This window comes from Chrysochloris asiatica, unplaced genomic scaffold, assembly GCF_000296735.1.
Source record: "Chrysochloris asiatica unplaced genomic scaffold, ChrAsi1.0 scaffold00324, whole genome shotgun sequence".
NCBI classification, from domain to species: Eukaryota; Metazoa; Chordata; class Mammalia; order Afrosoricida; family Chrysochloridae; genus Chrysochloris; species Chrysochloris asiatica.
In genome coordinates, this window is record NW_006408842.1 from 1,518,377 (window position 1) to 1,525,295 (window position 6,919).

A 6,919-nucleotide genomic window follows, 5' to 3' on the forward strand; every position below is an offset into this window, starting at 1 on the left:
GGATACGGAGAAGGCCCGAGCTCGAGCTTGAATAAACAACCCTTGTGTATTTGCATCGGCGTTGGCTCCTTGGTGGTCTTTGGGGACCCCGAAATCTGGGCGTAACATCTTGGGGGCTCGTACGGGATCCCCAAAACCTCCACAGGTCCCCCAAACTGGAGGGTTGCTATTGGCCAGTAAGTCTGTGTGTCTGACCCCTTTGTCCTCATCTGCATTGAACTCAGGAGCTCATCTCTTAGTCTGAAGTGAGTGTACAGCCTAGGCGGACGTGCCGGAGAGCTACCGACAGGGGGTCTTGGAAGACATTCCAGACTCTCCTGGGGGCGGAGGGGGGAACAGAGTGCCCCAGAAATCTGTACAATTTGTGTAAAGATGACGCAGGTCACTCCTGCAGCGCAGCGTGAGGCTGCCATCTTGTTTTTGGCTCTGTCCCAGGTTGGTGGAGAATTGTCGTGTCTCGGTCTTTGTCTGTCTCCAGAGTCAGAGAATGGTCAAGTGATTGCGGTTTGAGTGTAACTGGGCGCAGTTTGCTGTGCTCGGTCCATGCAGCTCCATGGCCTTGGCTATGGATTCTGATTGGGCCTTCACCTGTTGTACCACAACTCTCTCATATAGCATAACAGTGATTCATTGCTTCATTAGTGGTGACCAGGGCTGGGGTTTATACAGCCACACCTTAGCTAAGAAAGAGTTGAAATACCTCACGAGAGGCGTGGCCAGAAAGGCACCTGTGTGAGTACCCCTGTCCATTACTTGTACCCCAACCTCATTTTCTCCCCTTGGTCTATGTGTGTCCTGACTGGCCTCGCATATTTACCCTTAGCTCTGGTTTTGAGCATTGGACTTGCTGTGACCGCCCCTGAAGACTGAACTCCCTGTCACAGATGAACCCTTTCACTCTTCTACTATTCTGCATTTTCTCCTTCCTGACTGTACTGTGCCTTTAACCAGACCGGTCTTCAACTTCTTCCTTTGTTCTCCAATTCTTGGCCTCTGATTGGTGGATGCTGAGCTTACTAAGAGAACCTAGTGCAGCATTTTGGCCTTGCATAGGACTGGGATCCGGCCCTTCCTGAGACCAATTCCTTGATGGGCTTTATACACCGGCATTATAACTCACATAAGCAGCAAAGTCGTTGGGGACATCTTTGCTATCACTGAGAACATTGACCTGTCGTTTGTGTGTTGCTAATACCCGATTGAGGTCATGGGACAGGCAATGGCAACTCCATTGTCCCTTGTGACTGACCATTTTGAAGAAGTAAAAAAGCGCGCCCAGAATCGTAGCGTAGAAGTCATGAAAGGCAGACTCGTGACTTTCTGTAATTCTGAGTGGCCCTCCTTTAATGTAGGGTGGCCACCAGAGCACACGTTTGACCTGCAAACCACTCGGAGAGTCCGGGACATTGTTCTTTGCCCACGAACAGGGCACCTGGATCAAATTCCATACATTGTTGCCTGGGAGGACCTGATTTGCAACCCTCCCCCATGGGTAAAACCATTTCTGCCTCCTCAGAAGCCGCAGCTGCCAGCTGTTGTGTTGGCGGCCTGCGAAAAAGAGAAGCTTCCAAAAGAAATTAGCGAAGCAAGACAAATAAAGAATAAGCCCACTGTACCACTCTACCCAGTCCTACAAGAATGCAACGTGGAAGAGCTCATTTTACCCCCTCCCTACCAGGCCCAGACCCTTCCTGCCCCTGTACAACAAGCAGTAGTAACCAATGGCCCGGCACAGGCAGGAAAGAGTGCAGACCCACCGGCTCCCGACTGTTCCACGGTGGGTGGCCCCACCCTCAACACCCAAAACAGACTGGCAGCATCTCCAGCAGGGCTGGCCGATTCCACTGTCCTCCCACTAAGGGCCATGGGACCCCCAGATGCACAAGGCAACCAACCCCACCACTACTGGCCTTTCGCCACTAGCGATCTGTACAATTGGCGCTCTCAACATGCCAAGTTTTCAGAAAACCCTAGAGACCTCATTAACCTGTTAGAAACTGTTCTGTTCACCCATCAGCCCACCTGGGACGATTGTCAGCAGCTCCTCCAAATCCTATTTACCATAGAGGAACGAGAAAGAATCCAGACAGAAGCCAGGGAGTTAGTTCCTGGTGACAATGGGCAACCCACCACATATGCTGACATCATCAATATCTCTTTCCCGTTGTCCAGACCAGACTGGGATTTCAACCAGACAGAAGGTAAGGAGAGGCTCCGAGTCTATCGCCAGGCTCTGTTGGGAGGTCTCAAAGCGGCTGCTAGAAAGCCCACCAATTTGGCCAAGGTAAGAGATGTGCAGCAAAAGCCAGATGAGAGCCCCGCTGCATTTTTAGAAAGAATTCAGGAAGCCTTCCGTAGGTATACTCCTATGGACCCAGAGGCTACCGAGACTAAGGCAGCTGTCATCATGCATTTTGTTAATCGTGCAGCTCCCGATATTAGACGGAAGCTACTGAAAGTAGATAGGTTAGGAGAGAACAGTATCCAGGTCTTAGTAATAGTGGCAGAGTGAGTGTACAATCATAGGGAGACTGCGGAAGAAAGACAGGCGAAGTCAGAGAGCCGTCAGACTCGGAAGCTGGCCCGAATTTTGCTCGCCACTACTACAGGAGAGCCGAGAGAATGTGAGCGACAATTAAAGAAAATTGCAGGAGACGGACAAGACAAGAGTGGGCATAGAGAGAGACCCCAGCTAGGGAAAAATCAGTGTGCTTACTGTAAAGAGGAAGGCCATTGGGCCAAAGAGTGCCCCAAGAAGAGAACAGGAAGTAAACCAAAAATCCCCATCCTGACTGTTGATGAACTGAGTGACTAGGGGAGACGGGGTTCGGTACCCATCCCCGAGCCCAGGGTAACCCTGAAAGTGGAGGGGAAGCCTGTTGAGTTCCTAGTAGACACAGGAGCCCAACATTCCATCTTGTTAGCACCACACGGCCAAGTGTCTAGCAAAACCTCTTGGGTCCAAGGGACCACCGGGATGAAACAGTACTCATGGACTACTCAAAGAACAGTAGATCTAGGTGTGGGCCGCGTATCCCACTCATTTATGGTCATTCCCGACTGCCCATATCCCCTGCTTGGGAGAGACTTGCTCACCAAGCTAGGGGCACAGATTGACTTCTACCCCGAAAGAACAGAAGTCGTAGACCGAGAAGGAGAGCCCATTCAGGTGTTGACTGTAAACCTTGAAGACGAGTATTGGCTACACCAAAGGCCAATACAGCCATACCCTGACATTGACTGGTGGCTAGCAACAATTCCTAAAGCCTGGGCTGAAACTGGGGGTGTAGGCGTGGCCAAACACAGAGTTCCAGTGTTCGTTGAGCTAAATCCCAGAGTCGACCCTGTGCGAGTCTGTCAGTATCCTATGCCCCTAGACGCCCGCAAAGGAATAACTCCACACATCAGAAGGCTACTTGACCAGGTAATTTTGAAGCCATGCCAGTCATCCTGGAACACCCCCTTGCTGCCAGTAAACCCCACTCCACTGATTATCGGCCCGTGCAGGATCTCCGTGAAGTGAACAAGAGAGTCATGGACATTCACCCCATGATGCCTAACCCTACACCCTTCTAAGCTCGCTACCCCAAACCACCAGTGGTACATGGTCCTAGATCTAAAGGATGCATTCTTCAGTCTACCATTAACACCCTCAGAGCCAAAACATCTTCGCTTTTGAATGGAGTGACCCAGAACTAGGCATAAATGATCAGATAACCTAGACTCATTTGCCTCAAGGGCTAAAAACCTCTCCAACTGTCTTCAATGAGGCCCTGCATGACGACCTGGGTGAGTTCCGCCTCCAGAACCCTCATCTAACCCTGTTGCAGTATGTAGATGATCTCATTATAGCAGCTGAAATGCGAGATGCCTGCTTCAGAAGCACCAAAGACCTCCTCACCACTATCGGAGAACTAGGGTACCGAGCTTCTGCCAAGAAAGCTCAGATCTGCAAACCCGAGGTAAGTTACTTGGAGTATTTACTGAAAGAAGGTCAGAGATGGCTGTCTGATGCTAGGAAAGAAACTGTTCTTAAAATCCCAATACCTGATTCCCCTCTCAAAGTCAGGGAATTTCTAGGGTCAGCCGGCTTCTGCCATCTGTGGATACCCGGGTTTGATGAGCTAGCCAGGCCTCTATATGAAGCAACAAAAGACACCTAAAGTTTTCAATGAACAGAAACGTTGCAGAAATCTTTTGAGCAAATTAAAGTTGCCCTGCTAGAGGCAACAGCCCTGGGACTACCTGATGTCACTAAGCCCTTTCACCTCTACATAGACGAAAAGAGAGGTATTGCCAAAGGTGTCCTAGTTCAGTACATAGGCCCGTGGCGCCACCCAGTGGATTACTTGTCTAAGAAGCTTGACCCAGTTGCTGCACGATGGCCCCCGTGCCTAAGGATGGTTGCGGAAGTTGCCCTGATGGTCAAAGACACTGACAAGTTAACACTAGGCCAAGAACTATATATAATTACCCCCACCCAGTCGAAGGAGTCCTGAAGCAACCCCCAGACCGCTGGTTCAGCAATGCTCGCCTGACTCACTACCAGAGTCTGCTTTTGAACTCCACCCGAGTTATCTTTCAGACGCCAGCAGCTTTAAACCCTGCCACGCTGTTGCCCGACCCAGACTTAGATGCTCCACTCCATGACTGTTCAGGCATCTTGGCTCAGGTGCAAGGTATTCGAGTGGACCTGAGAGATCAACCGTGGCCAGATGCAGAAGACACCTGGTTTACTGACGGAAGTAGCTTTGTCCATGAAGGGTACAGGTATGCCGGGGTGGCTGTAGTCTCAGAGACTGAAGTAATATGGGCTGGACCTCTGCCTGCTGGGACCTCCGCTCAGTGAGCAGAGCATTAACCAAGGCATTGACTTTAGGAGAGGGTCAAAAGCTTAATGTATACTCGGACAGCAGATATGCTTTTGCCACGGCACATTTTCATGGAGTTGTATATAGAGAAAGAGGGCTGCTGACGGCAGAGGGCAAGACTATTAAAAATAAAGAAGAAATCCTGGCCTTATTAAAAGCCCTCTGGTTGCCCAAGAAGTTAGCCATCATCCACTGCCCGGGGCATCAGAAAGAGAATATACCCATAGCCAGAGACAATAACTTAGCTGACCGGACGGCCAGAGAAATTGCTTTAAAAGCCATCATAGCCCTAGTGACTCGGTTGCCTGACCCAGGGGACACCGTCTTGCTTGAGGACCCGCCTTATACCAAGACTGATCTGGACTGGATCAAACATCTACCCACGGCATACCACATAGGGAAGTGGTGGAAAACGTCTGATGAGAAAATAATAGTGCCTGAAGCCCTAGGAGAGCGTGTTCTCACAAAAATGCATCGGTCCACTCACGTAGGCATCCGTAAGATACAAGACCTCCTAAGAGAAGCAGGGATCAAAATTTGAAATGCTAACTCCAAGATTGAACGCATTGCTGCCACTTGTAAAGCGTGCCAGCTCACCAACACAGCTGGAACTAAAGCTAACCCAGGCTGCAGGATAAGGGGAGACCGTCCTGGTGCCTACTGGGAATTGGACTTTTCAGAAGTACAACCCAGGAGGTATGGTTACAAATATCTGTTAGTCTTTGTAGACACCTTTTCAGGATGGACAGAAGCCTTCCTCACCAAGCGTGAGACAGCACAGATAGTAACTAAGAAGTTGCTGAAAGACATCCTACCAAGGTATGGCTTTCCAGTGATGCTTGGGTCAGACAATGGACACGCCTTCATATCCAAGGTGAGTCGGTTTAGCTAAGGTGCTGGGGGCCGATTGGAAATTACATTGCGCATACAGACCCCAGAGTTCAGGTCAAGTAGAAAGGATGAATAGAACTCTAACAGAGACCTTGACTAAATTAACCTTAGAGACTGGCGCTGACTGGATGACTCTCCTCCCCTTTGCCCTCTATAGAGTGCGTACCACGCCTTACAAATTAAAACTGACCCCTTTTGAAATCATGTTTGGAGTGCCCCCACCCACCGTTCCGAACCTCCGATCAGAAGTACTTGCTGAATTTGATGACCCAAAATTGCTCCTTTCCCTAAAAAGTATCCAGCAGGTGCATCGCAACGTCTGGCCACAGTTGAAAGCATTGTATGAAACTGGCCTGCCCCCAGACCCCCATTCCTATCACCCTGGAGATTGGGTCTACGTCCGGAGACACCGGCAAGGAGACCTTGAACCACATTGGAAGGGAACTTTCGTGGTGATCCTGACCACTCCCACCACCCTCAAAGTTGACGGAGTCACCGCCTGGGTACACCACTTGCACGCTCAACCAGCTGACCCACCAGCGCCTCAAGAGGGCGGCCAACGATGGGAGAGCTCCAGAGACCGAGGCAATCCTTTAAAGCTTTATATCCACAAGTCCTGCCAGCCAGCTTAGCCCTCTGGGTCGTCCTTAGCTTCCAGGGACTAAATGCCCAGCCCCACAACAACCCCCACAGGCCAGTCACCTACAAATGGGTCCTACAGGGACCAAGATCTGCCCCCAGGGACCTGGGAGCCATAGTCCGAACCCAAACCCTTGTCGGCCCGCCCACAGTAACATACCCTGTTTTTCACTTAGATTTGTGTGAATTAGGTGGTTTTTTTCTATCCAAAATAACCCCCACCCCAGTTGGCGAACAGGGTGAAGGATGTCTATCTGACAGAGATAAGCAGCAACTAGCAAAAGAACAATTCTATCTTTGCCCAGGGACTGGACCTTACAGTAGTTGCGGAGGGGATAAAGACTTTTACTGTTGGAGCTGGAGTTGCGTGACCATTGCCCCCTGGGTGTCAGAACAAAGAGACCTCATTAGTGTAGTAAGAGACAGCACCGGGCTAAACACCCGTGGCAAAAGGAACCCCATCACAATTGCATTAACTCCCAAAGGAAAAGCAGACATAGATATTTGGCTCACTCCAA

At 50.3% G+C, this 6,919-nt stretch overlaps 1 pseudogene; it reads left to right on the forward strand.

The window, feature by feature from the left end:
• The first annotated feature begins 372 nt into the window (after window positions 1–372).
• Window positions 373–6,394, forward strand: LOC102842831 (annotated as a pseudogene).
• Window positions 6,395–6,919: the final 525 nt, after the last annotated feature.